This window comes from Pelodiscus sinensis, chromosome Z (genome assembly GCF_052426305.1).
Source record: "Pelodiscus sinensis isolate ZL-2025 chromosome Z, ASM5242630v1, whole genome shotgun sequence".
In the NCBI taxonomy this organism is placed as follows: Eukaryota; Metazoa; Chordata; order Testudines; family Trionychidae; genus Pelodiscus; species Pelodiscus sinensis.
This window is the reverse complement of record NC_143085.1, coordinates 1,582,946-1,596,070: the sequence shown is the minus strand read 5'-3', so window position 1 is coordinate 1,596,070 and position 13,125 is coordinate 1,582,946.

The following is a 13,125-nucleotide window of genomic DNA, read 5'->3' as shown; positions in this document are numbered from 1 at the left end:
TCTTCACAACATCCTGTGGCGAGGAGTTCCGCTGGTTGCCTGGGCGCTGTGTGGAAAAGCGAAAGCTCAACACCTAACAGCCCATCTTGTGAGTCTTTAAAGTGCTGCGTGACGGCTTGTTTTGTTTTACCGAGATCAGACTACCACGGCGACACCTCTGTTCCTTTTCACCCCGCTGCGTGGGTTCTTCTAAGGGGCTGTCCCACCAGCGGGCGCCTGGGTTCTGCCTGACTCAGGTCCCAGTGGCGGTGGGTAGGAGACTTGGCCAGACCCGCAGCCGGTGGCCAGCCGGGCCTGGCAGGCCTGTGTCTCTGGGGAAGGTGCTTGGCTGGGCATCCGGGGTCAGACCTCATGCGGCCTCTGTGTGCCGCAGAATTCACCCGGCGTGTGACGCGCCCGGCCCTGGTCCTGCGGGGCAGAGACACCTACGGGCCCACCCAGGCTGAGGGTGCTGGGGAGGGGTCTGCTGAGGAGGGGAGCAGGTCCCACTGCTTGGGGATCTGGAGGGGGGGCTGATTTTGGGGGTTTCCAGGTGCCCAGATCCAGGGCTTGCTGGGAACCTTTCACAGCCCAAGGCCTGGCTTTGGGCGGGAAGATCTGGCCATGGCGTGTGGGCCGATCTCGGTAAATATCCCTTCCTGCTTAGCCCCGGCATCTCTCGCTGTGGGTGCCCTTTGCCGGAGCCTCTGGCGTGAATCCGTCCGCCCTGGGCCCCTCGCCACGGAGCCGGGATTCCCCGCGAGGGGGGGATAGAGTGAAAGGCAGGACAAGGCCTGAACTGGGAGGTCCCCAGCTGTGCGGTGGGCGAGAGGGCATGGAAGTTCTCCTGGTGTCTGGTGAATAAGAACATAAGAATGGCCGTACTGGGTCAGACCAAAGGTCCATCTAGCCCAGTAGCCTGTCTGCCGACAGTGGCCAGCACCAGGTGCCCCAGAGGGGGTGGACCAAAGACAACGATCAAGCGATTTGTCTCCTGCCATCCTTCTCTAGCCTCTGACAAACAGAGGCCAAGGACACCATTTCTATCCCCTGGCTAATAGCCTTTTATGGACCTAACCTCCATGAAATTATCTAGCTTCTCTTTAAACTCTGTTCTAGTCCTAGCCTTCACAGCCTCCTCCGGCGAGGAGTTCCACAGGTTGACTATGCGCTGTGTGAAGAACTTTCTTTTATTACTTTTATTACCATTAGTTTCATTTGGTGTCCTCTAGTTCTCCTGCTATGGGAACGAATAAGTAACTTTTCTTTATCCTCTGGCAAGGAGTTCCACAGGTTGACTATGTGCAGTGTGAAGAACTTTCTTTTATTACTTTTATTACCATTAGTTTCATTTGGTGTCCTCTAGTTCTCCTGCTATGGGAACGAATAAGTAACTTTTCTTTATCCTCTGGCGAGGAGTTCCACAGGTTGACTATGTGCAGTGTGAAGAACTTTCTTTTATTACTTTTATTACCATTAGTTTCATTTGGTGTCCTCTAGTTCTCCTGCTATGGGAACGAATAAGTAACTTTTCTTTATCCTCCGGCGAGGAGTTCCACAGGTTGACTACACGCTGTGTGAAGAAGAACTTTCTTTTATTAATTTTAAACCTGCTCCCCATTAATTTCATTTGGTGTCCTCTAGTTCTTCTATTATGGGAACTAATAAATAACTTTTTTTATCCGCCCTCTCCACACCACTCACGCTTTTATAGACCTCTATCCTATCCCCCCTCAGTCTCCTCTTTTCTAAACTGAAAAGTCGCAGTCGCTTTATCCTCTCCTCATAGGGGACCCGTTCCAAACCCCGAATCATTTTAGTTGCCCTTTTCTGAACCTCTCCAAGGCCAAAATATCTTTTTGGAGGTGAGGAGACCACATCTGTACACAGTATTCAAGATGTGGGCGTCCCATAGTTTTATACAGGGGCAGTAAGATATTCTGGGTCTTATTTTCTATCCCTTTCCTAATAATTCCTAGCATCCTATTTGCCTTTTTGGCCGCCGCTGCACACGGCGTGGGAGTTTTCAGAGAACTGTCCAAGATCTCTTTCCTGATTTGTCGTAGCCAAATTTGCCCCCATCATACTGAATGCGAATTCTCCTTCCAGCCTCCCCCGGCGGCCAGGGGGCCTCCTTGCTTTTGGGTGCCCAGCCCTGAGCCGGCTGTCTTGGCTGCCCTGTGCCCCTGCGTCCAGCCAGAGGGGCCTGGCAGGTCCAGAGGGGTCCTGCCTTGGGCAGGGGGTGGACTTGATGCCTCCTGAGGTCTCCTCCAGCTCTGGGATTCTGAGCTAGGGCGCAGCAGAAGCTGCCAGGGGCGCATCAGGAGAGCAGCTGCGGGGGAGGGCTGTGGCCGGGGCTGGTGGCGGAGCGCCAGGCCGCAGGAGAAAAGCGTCGCCCGGCCTCGCCTATTTGGCCCGATCAGCCCCGGCCTGGTGGTAAAAACCAGCCAGGCGCGGCGCCATCTGCTAACCCAGCCGCTCGGCCTCGCCCTTCATGGGCACCGGACTCCCGGCTCTCCATGCTGGGCGCCGCAGCTGGGGGGCTGGGATTGGGGGCACCAGACGCCGGGGCCGCGAGCAGGGGGGTCAGGCAGGGTGCGGCGGGCTGGACCCGCAAACGGAGCCCTCTCCATCACCTCCCCCCCTCCCGCCCCCCAGCCCTACGGCCCCCGGGGTCTGCGGCTGGCGCCCTGATCCTGCACCGGCTCCCCGCCCCCACTGGATCGGGCACCGGCAGCAGCGTCGGGGGGCTCGAGAGCCGCGTGGGGTCCCCGCTCCCCCCCCCCCCCCGGGGGCTCCGTTTCCCAGCACGGTGCCAGGCAGGAGTGAAATTGACGCGCTGGTCAATTTCCCCCTGGGTGTGGCAGGCAGGGGGCCCTCGGGCGGATACAGCGGGAAGCGAGACGGGTGGGTCCCGTCTGCCTGGTTCGCGGCCCGGGGGAGGGGGGGGGGCTCCGATCCCCTTGCGGCCCCGATCCCCTGCGCCGGGCCCTGCGGCGCGCCGAGCTGCGGGAACGCCCCGTGCGGAGCAGGTGAAACTGACCAGCGCGTCAATTTCACTCGTGCGCGGCGCCGTGCAGGGAAACAGCCCCCGGGGGGGGGGGGCGGCTGGGACCCCACGCGGCTCTCGGGCCCCCCTGCGCTGCTGCCGGGGCCCGATCCCGTGGGGAGCCGATTGAAGCGGGAGAGCGGATTGAATTGCTGCAGCGGCGGAGGGGGGGGGGGGTGACCTAGTTTCGTAGCCCAGCGAGGGGGGAGCCAGACGCCGGGGACGCGGTCTCCGCACACGGGCAGCCTCGCGGATCTTTGCAGGGAGGGGCCCCACTAGCCGGTCACGTGGGGCTCCCAACCCGAACCCCTTCAAAGCGAACCTACACAGAGAGCGGCTCTTCTCCCTGGGACCTGGCTGGCTCCGTCCCCGTCCCCTACGTGTAGCTCACGCACCCAGGGTCAGCCAGATGGGAAACTGAGGCAGGAGCCCGAGGTAAGCCAGCCTTAGCTGGTTTCTCAGATGGGAAACTGAGGCAGGAGCCTGCGGTAGGCCTGCCTTAAGCCCGTTTCTCAGATGGGAAACTGAGGCAGGAGCCTGAAGTCGCTGTGCCTTAGTCCATTTCCCAGATGGGAAACTGAGGCAGGAGCCTACAGCAGACCTGCCTTAGCACATTTCTCAGTTGGGAAACTGAGGCAGGAGCCTATGGTAGGCCTGCCTTAGCCCATTTCCCACATGGGAAACTAAGGCAGGAGTCTGCAGTAGGCCTGCCTGAGCCCATATCTCAGATTGGAAACTGAGGCAGGAGCTTGAGGTAGGCCTGCCTTAGCCCATTTCCCAGATGGGAAACTGAGGCACGAGCCTGAGGTAGGCCTGCCTGAGCCCATTTTTCAGATAAGAAACTAAGGCAGGAGTCTGCAGTAGGCCTGCCTTAGCCCATTTCCCAGATGGGAAACTGAGGCACGAGCCTGAGGTAGGCCTGCCTGAGCCCATTTTTCAGATAAGAAACTGAGGCAGGAGTCTGAGGTTTGCATGCCTTAGCCCAGTTCCCAGATGGGAAACTGAGGCACGAGCCTGAGGTAGGCCTGCCTGAGCCCATTTTTCAGATAAGAAACTGAGGCAGGAGTCTGAGGTCTGCATGCCTTAGCCCAGTTCCCAAATGGGAAACTGAGGCACGAGCCTGAGGTAGGCCTGCCTGAGCCCATTTTTCAGATAAGAAACTGAGGCAGGAGTCTGAGGTCTGCATGCCTTAGCCCAGTTCCCAAATGGGAAACTGAGGCACGAGCCTGAGGTAGGCCTGCCTGAGCCCATTTTTCAGATGGGAAACTGAGGCAGGAGCCTAAGGGACTTGCCTGAGGTGGCAGGGCAGTAAAGTCATCCTGGCTCTCACAGGCTGGCACGGGAATCGTCGGGCCAGTGTATAACCACACCCAGCAGCTTTCCTGGGAGGCCCCCCACAGAGGCTAAACCACCGCCTGCGGGTCGTGGGGAAACTGAGGCACGGTGGCTACACCTGTGACACGCCGCGGCAGTGCTGGGCACGCGAATGCAAGGCATGAGGCTACCAGCCCGCTCGCCCTGCGAGGGGTGTCTGGACATCAGGAGGCTGCCCGGGAGAATAATTGAGCTGCCAAGACCGGTACAAGACGAAGGAAGCGGCCCATATTTCACGTGGCCAACTCCTGCGGTGATCCTGTCAAGCGTCTCGCACCGTTATCTGATTGTCTCCAATCCTGGGGCACGGAGCCTCCTGCCTCCTTTCAAGGACACTTCATGCCCTCGTCACGTACAGATGTGGGCTCCTCATCTCCAAAAAGATCTACTGGCATTGGGAAAGGTTCAGAGAAGGGCAACTAACATGATTCGGGGTTTGGAACGGGGCCCGTATGAGGAGAGATTAAAGAAATTGGGACTTTTCAGCCTGGAAAAGAGGTTAAGGGGGTGATGGGATAGAGGTCTATAAAATCATGAGTGGTGTGGAGAACAGGGATAAGGAAAAGTTCTTGACTTGTTCCCATAATATAAGAACTAGGGGCCTCCAAGTGAAATGAATGGGCAGCAGGTTTCAAATGAATAAAAGAAAGTTCTTCATGCAGCGCATTGTCAACCTGTGGAACTCCTCGCCGGAGGAGGCTGTGAAGGCTAGGACTATAATAGAGTTTAAAGAGAAGCTAGATAAGTTCATGGAGGTTAGGTCCATCATAGGCTATTAGCCAGGGGATAGAAATGGTGTCCCTGGCCTCTGTTTGTCTTCACACAGTGCAGAGTCAACCTGTGGAACTCCTCGCCGGAGGAGGCTGTGAAGGCTAGGACTATAATAGAGTTTAAAGAGAAGCTAGATAAGTTCATGGAGGTTAGGTCCATCATAGGCTATTAGCCAGGGGATAGAAATGGTGTCCCTGGCCTCTGTTTGTCTTCACGCAGTGCAGAGTCAACCTGTGGAACTCCTCGCCGGAGGAGGCTGTGCAGGCGAGGACTGTAACAGGGTTTAAAAGAGAACTAGATACATTCATGGAGGTACATACATTAGCCAGGATGCGTAAGGAGTGGGGTTCCCAGCCTCTGTTTGTCGGAGGATGGAGATGGAGTGAAATCGCTTGATCATTTCCTGTTCGGTTCCCTCCCTCTGGGGCACCTGGTACTGGCCACTGAGGGCAGACAGGACGCCGGGCCAGATGGGCCTTTGGTCTGACCCCGTGTGGCCGTTCTTATGTTCTCGTTGGGTGCATTGTAAACGCTGAAACTGCCCTGGCCCCGCCTCCTTCCCCAAAGCCCCACCCCTTTCTCTTTCTCTTGCCCATCCTCACTCGCTTTCATCAGGCCGGGGCAGAGAGTTGGGGGGCAGGCTCTGGTCTCTGAGCTGCTCCTGGGGCAGGCAGTCGGGCGGTAGGAGGCGGGGTTCTAGCTGCAGGCTCTGGGATGCAGGGGTGCTGGAGGGGGTTCAGGATGTGAGATCCACCTGGGCCCTGCTTATCTCCGGTGGCACCTGGGTGGTGGTAGGCTCACCCCATGCTAGCCCACTCCTTAAAGCAGCCAGCAAACTCCCCCCCCCAAGTCCTGTGGTCCCCTTTCTGCTCTGTGGAAACAGGATACAGGCTGGGAGAGGGGGGTAGCTTGACATCAGCCCCCTCCTCTCCTGAAAGTAGGAGGTTCCCCAGCGGGAGGGCAGGAGATGCACAGCAGTGCGGGCAGGGGCAGCTGACGTAGCTGGCACGTGGTAGCTGCTTGGCCAAACCGGGCAGGATCCCCTGTCAGAGGCTCCAAGATCGACCCGTCGATCCCGATCGACTGGTGGGTCACCCCCGTTCTAGCTGGTGGCTGGGCGCGCCGGCGGGGCAGGGGACTGGATTCGATGACCCCGCGAGATCCCTTCCCGTTCGAGTGTGTTAGGGTTCTGGGATCATTAGGGGGCAAGTGAGCGCGTGGCTGAGTCCTGGCGAAAGTGGATTTCACGTGGGTCCAGCCCTCGTGTGGCGGGGGGGTGGAGCCGGTCACCCCTCCTGTGGAGGGGTGTTGGGAATGAATGGGGGGGGGGTAGCAGTGCCTGTTTGGCCTCAGGGGCATTTCATGGGGGCGGTCTCCGCCCGCACGTGGCGCTCGGCTCGCTCGCGTGTCATCCGTGCGGCGAGTTGTGAGTGTGGCGGGCCTCAGGGCGAGCCATTCGGAGGCTGCAGGAGCCACATCTCAGCATGTGGGGGCCAGGAGCCGGTTGTGACCGGGTCCCCGGATCGGCTGCTGGCCCTGGGGAGCCCTCGGGCCCCATCCCGGAGCCGGGGGGTCCGCACGTGGCTGCCGCCCGCACCTCGTGAGCAGGCGAAGCCCACGGGAAGGGCAGTCAGCTCACGGCGGCTTGCGCATTCGCCCCAGCGGGCTGCAGGTCTTGCATTTTTCATGTGGCTCGGGGCGTTGCAGCCGCTGACGCAGCCGGAGTCCTTGTCCCTGCAAGACCCCGCCGAGGGAAACCTAAAGGGCGGAGGAGGCAGGACAGATCTCGCGTTGCCTGAACACGGGCTTCTCGGCCCGACAGCCCCCTGGAGACGAGGTAACGCCTCTTAGACCCTCCCGGGACAGGTGGGACGCAGCCGGACTGGTCCTCTCCAGCGGGCGGGCTGGCCAAGGCCACCTCGGAGATCTGATCACACTCCCAGGCACAGGAGGGATTGCTGGCCCCTCACGGGGAGAAACTGAGGCAGGGAGTGACGCAGAGCGGGGATTTATGCCTGCAGCATCCGGGACTAGAGGCGGGAGCAGGCAGGAGCCAGTGGGGAGAAGAGGGAGCAGGAGGGGAGAGGGCAGGAGCTGGTGGGGGGGAGAGGGAGCGGGAGGGGAGTGGGCAGGAGGGGGTGGGGAGGAGAGGGAGCAGGAGGGGAGTGGGCAGGAGGGGGTCGGGAGGAGAGGGAGCAGGAGGGGAGTGGGCAGGAGGGGGTGGGGAGGAGAGGGAGCGGGAGGGGAGTGGGCAGGAGGGGGTCGGGAGGAGAGGGAGCAGGAGGCGGTGGGGAGGAGAGGGGGCTGGAGGGGAGCAGAAAGGAGGGGGTCGGGAGGAGAGGGAGCGGGAGGGGAGTGGGCAGGAGGGGGTCGGGAGGAGAGGGAGCGGGAGGGGAGCAGGCAGGAGGCGGTGGGGAGGAGAGGGGGCTGGAGGGGAGCAGAAAGGAGGGGGTCGGGAGGAGAGGGAGCGGGAGGGGAGTGGGCAGGAGGGGGTCGGGAGGAGAGGGAGCGGGAGGGGAGCAGGCAGGAGGCGGTGGGGAGGAGAGGGGGCTGGAGGGGAGCAGAAAGGAGGGGGTCGGGAGGAGAGGGAGCGGGAGGGGAGCAGGCAGGAGGCGGTGGGGAGGAGAGGGGGGTTGGAGGGGAGCGGGAAGGAGGCAGTGGGGAGGAGAGGGGGCTGGAGGGGAGCAGAAAGGAGGGGGTCGGGAGGAGAGGGAGCGGCAGGGGAGCGGGCAGGAGGCGGTGGGGAGGAGAGGGGGGTTGGAGGGGAGCGGGAAGGAGGCAGTGGGGAGGAGAGGGGGCTGGAGGGGAGCAGAAAGGAGGGGGTCGGGAGGAGAGGGAGCGGGAGGGGAGTGGGCAGGAGGCAGTGGGGAGGAGAGGGGAGGGGCGGGAGGGGAGTGGGCAGGAGGGGGTCGGGAGGAGAGGGAGCGGGAGGGGAGCAGGCAGGAGGCAGTGGGGAGGAGAGGGGGCGGGAGGGGAGCGGGCAGGAGGCGGTGGGGAGGAGAGGGGGCGGGAGGGGAGCGGGCAGGAGGGGGTCAGGAGGAGAGGGAGCGGGAGGGGAGTGGGCAGGAGGGGGTCGGGAGGAGAGGGAGCGGGAGGGGAGCAGGCAGGAGGTGGTGGGGAGGAGAGGGGGGTTGGAGGGGAGTGGGAAGGAGGCAGTGGGGAGGAGAGGGGGCTGGAGGGGAGCAGAAAGGAGGGGGTCGGGAGGAGAGGGAGCGGGAGGGGAGCAGGCAGGAGGCGGTGGGGAGGAGAGGGAGCGGCAGGGGAGCAGGCAGGAGGCAGTGGGGAGGAGAGGGGGGTTGGAGGGGAGCGGGAAGGAGGCAGTGGGGAGGAGAGGAGGCTGGAGGGGAGCAGAAAGGAGGGGGTCGGGAGGAGAGGGAGCGGGAGGGGAGCAGAAAGGAGGGGGTCGGGAGGAGAGGGAGCGGGAGGGGAGCAGGCAGGAGGAAGTGGGGAGGAGAGGGGGCTGGAGGGGAGCAGAAAGGAGGGGGTCGGGAGGAGAGGGAGCGGGAGGGGAGCAGGCAGGAGGCGGTGGGGAGGAGAGGGGGGTTGGAGGGGAGCGGGAAGGAGGCAGTGGGGAGGAGAGGGGGCTGGAGGGGAGCAGAAAGGAGGGGGTCGGGAGGAGAGGGAGCGGGAGGGGAGCGGGCAGGAGGCAGTGGGGAGGAGAGGGAGCGGGAGGGGAGCAGGCAGGAGGCGGTGGGGAGGAGAGGGAGCGGCAGGGGAGCAGGAAGGAGGCAGTGGGGAGGAGAGGGGGGTTGGAGGGGAGCGGGAAGGAGGCAGTGGGGAGGAGAGGAGGCTGGAGGGGAGCAGAAAGGAGGGGGTCGGGAGGAGAGGGAGCGGGAGGGGAGCAGGCAGGAGGCAGTGGGGAGGAGAGGGGGCTGGAGGGGAGCAGAAAGGAGGGGGTCGGGAGGAGAGGGAGCGGGAGGGGAGCAGGCAGGAGGCGGTGGGGAGGAGAGGGGGGTTGGAGGGGAGCGGGAAGGAGGCAGTGGGGAGGAGAGGGGGCTGGAGGGGAGCAGAAAGGAGGGGGTCGGGAGGAGAGGGAGCGGGAGGGGAGCGGGCAGGAGGCAGTGGGGAGGAGAGGGGGGCGGGAGGGGAGCTGACCATGTCCCCAGCCGGCCGCTCAGGGTTCTGCCTGGAAATTTGCATCGTCCGGATCCTAGAGGCGGCGTCTCCTCCAGCCACGGCCGAGAAGCCAACCATGGCGCGTCTCTCTCTTGCCACAGCCCTGGGCTGGCCACGCCGGACCTGCTTGGTGGCGGGACGCGCCGGCCAACGCTGGACTCGCCGGTTCCTTCCCTCGGTGGCGCGTCTCCGCGGCTGGGCCCGCGACGCCCCCAGCGGCTCCGTCGTTTCCCTGTTTCGGTCGGTTCCCGTCTCGGCGGGACCCTTTGGGGGTTAAGGTTGCCAGGTGTCCGGTGTTCTACCGGGCAGTCCGGTATTGACGCTCTTTGTCCGGAAAAAAAAATCAGACAATACCGGACATGTGCAATGTCCGATAGCCTCTTGATTTTTCCGGCTGCGCGCCGGACGGAGGCCTGGCGTGGGCGGGGGGAGCGGTTAGGAGGCGGGGCCACGATCGGCACTAGGAGCCTGTGATTGGGCAGAAACCACTCCCCTCGCTACCCTCCCCCCTCCCGCTTCTGACGTATCCAGGGCCGCGATCAAAATATTTTTGCTTGACCAAAATACCGCGTCGTGTATTTTGGGGGGGAGGGAGGATCATTTGACAACCCTATTGGGGGCTGCTTCTGGCGGCGCGAGAGGAACACGCGCCGCGATTCTCCCCCGCCCAGGGGATCCGCGCCCCCGTGCCGCTGGCTTTTCGTGGGCTGGTGCGGGAAGCGCCAGGCACATCTCCCCGGGGCGCTGTCGAGCTGTGCGGCGGTCGCTGTGGGGCTCAGCGCGCTTCTCTTCCAGCCGGGTGGGCGTGAGTGGCGGCGCCGTCGACATCCCCCCCTGGAATTCAGCAGCCCGGCCGGCCCGGGGCTTTTCCGATGGAATATTTTACAGGCGGGGGAGGGACATCGGAAAGCCACGTCAAAGAGCCGGATTAACGTTTGATTCCGGCTCTGTTCCAGTGGGGGGCTAGCCGCAGCGGGGTCCCGGCACCCCTGCCATCCATCAGCAGGTCACCTCGACTTCCCCAGAGCACAAGAACGGCCAGAATCGTCACATGATCCCTCCCCTGTCACCCACCCACCCACCCAAAGGCGAGGGACACCCTTGCTACCCATCCTGGCTAATAGCCGGGACCTAACCTTCAGGAATCGATCTAGCTCTTTTTTGAACCCTGGTCAAGTTCTCGCCTTGACCGCATCCTGTGGCGAGGAGTTCCACAAGTTGGCTGTGCACAGAGTGAGTTCTTTCCTATGGCAGCTTCCTTTGCCGGCGCTGTTCCTCCATGGGCTGCACCCTGCAGTGCCTCCCCCAAATTGCCAGGGGGCCAGGAAGGATCAGGCTGGCAGTGGGTGTGGCTTGGCTCCAGGGGCGGAGCCTCGGGCAGAAGGGGCGGGGCTGGGAGTGCCTTCACCCACCTCCCCATGACCACACTTTCTCTGAGGGCGAGGCAAGCAGGAACCAATATCCCCTCTTATGTTTTTTCCCCGCTCGTGTGCAGAATAAATTTTATTCTGTGCACCAAGGTGGGTGCAGATGTGCACCACCCGGGGTAATGCCAGCTGTGGTTGGCCATGGGGGCGCTGCCAATCAGCGCTCGACGTACAGCCTTTCCCTGGGCTGCAGAGAGGCCAGGGAGGAGGATCGCTTCACCTACCCCTGGGATGCGCCTGCCTCTGGGGTGGGACGAGTGCAGAGTCCTGTAGGGTATCAGGGTGGTACTGACTCAGAGAGGGGACAGCGCCGCCTACTGGTCACCATTGCTGCTCCTGGCAGCACAGCGCCCCCTGGTGGTGCCCTGGGGCATGGGGACTGCGTGGAAATAGAGACAGCGCCCCCTGGTGGTGCCCTGGGGCATGGGGTGTGTGGAAATAGAGACAGCGCCCCCTAGTGGTGCCCTGGGGCATGGGGACTGCGTGGAAATAGAGACAGCGCCCCCTAGTGGTGCCCTGGGGCATGGGGACTGCGTGGAAATAGAGACAGCGCCCCCTGGTGGTGCCCTGGGGCATGGGGACTGCGTGGAAATAGAGACAGCGCCCCCTAGTGGTGCCCTGGGGCATGAGAACTGCGTGGAAATAGAGACAGCGCCCCCTAGTGGTGCCCTGGGGCATGGGGACTGCGTGGAAATAGAGACAGCGCCCCCTAGTGGTGCCCTGGGGCATGAGAACTGCGTGGAAATAGAGACAGCGCCCCCTAGTGGTGCCCTGGGGCATGAGAACTGCGTGGAAATAGAGACAGCGCCCCCTAGTGGTGCCCTGGGGCATGAGAACTGCGTGGAAATAGAGACAGCGCCCCCTAGTGGTGCCCTGGGGCATGAGAACTGTGTGGAAATAGAGACAGCGCCCCCTAGTGGTGCCCTGGGGCATGGGGACTGTGTGGAAATAGAGATAGCGCCCCCTAGTGGTGCCCTGGGGCATGCGAACTGTGTGGAAACAGAGACAGCGCCCCCTAGTGGTCACCAGCTCTGCCCCCTGCAGCACAGCGCCCCCTGGGGCCGCCCTAGGTGGTGCATTCAAACGTGACTCGACACGGGGCCCTTGGCACGGCCCTAGTGCCTCGCCCGAGGTGCCAGACTCTCCGCCCAGAGGGAGGGGCTCCGGGCCGGGTCCCCCGTGTCTCCTGGAGGCTCCTGCCCCATGCTGGGCGGGGGGTATTCGTAGGGGGCATTTCTGGGTGATCCCTTCCGACTGTAACCTGTGCGCCTGACCCGCCGGACTCCTCCCCCACGGCTGGGGGGGGCGGCACCGTACCCTGGAGCGGGTGCGCCGTGTGAAAGCGATACCTCTGGTTTGCTGGGTGCGTTCCCACTGGAGTGGGGGCGGGGCTGAGGGCGGGGGGCGGAGTCAGGGAAGGTGGGGGCGCTGAGCACAGAGCTGGAGGGGGGTGGGAGGTGGTTAGGGTTCCAAATAGGGGGGAATTTAAGTCGAGTCCCCTAGATACAGCCAGTGTGGGGGTGGGGGGCCGAAAACGTCCCGTAAAGCCGACCTGTTCCGCCACCGTATTTTCGCTCACGTATTTTTGATCATTGTAGGGGGGGTCGAACCCTTTTGGGGTTCGCCCTCGGAAAGCGCCCCCCCCCGTTTATTCGAGACGTGGAGCGGGTCCCCCCCTCCCCAATAATTTTCCATCTCTCTTGTTCAGCCAGCCCTGCTCCATGTAGCCCAGAGACCTGTGGGCCTGAAGGGGTTAACCCGGCCCAGCTGGCATAGGAGGCCCCGCCCCCAGGACCCTACTGGGCATGCTCCAGCCAGCAGAGGGCTATAAAAGCCCCTGGAGGTGCTCAGTCCGGGCTGGCTGCTGCAGGGCAAGGAGGTCCAGGGAGGTCGCACGGCCGAGAGGGGTTGCGGTAGGAGCCGGGGGCCTGACCATGATGAGGGGGAGGCGCTGCTCCCCGGGTGAGGAGCCGCTCCCCGAGAACTCGGTGTGTGGGGGTGGGATTCCCCTCCGAGCTCGCCGTGGGCTGCTCCACTGCTAACCGGGCCCTGAGCTGGGGCCGGTGGAGAGGGTCCACTCCCCCCCTTCAGATACCCCCACGTGGTCCAGCCTTGTCTACTCTCTATAGACTCATGGCCATTGGGCCGTACTACCCTGATCCCAGAGGGGGTCCATGTGGACTCGTGGCCTTTGGGCCGTACCACCCTGATCCCAGAGGGGTGTGTATATGGACTCGTGGCCTTTGGGCCGTACTACCCTGATCCCAGAGGGGTGTGTATATGGACTCCAGGATCATTGGGCCATACTACTCTGATCCCAGAGGGGTGTGTATATGGACTCGTGGCCTTTGGGCCGTACTACCCTGATCCCAGAGGGGTGGGTATATGGACTCGTGGCCATTGGGCCGT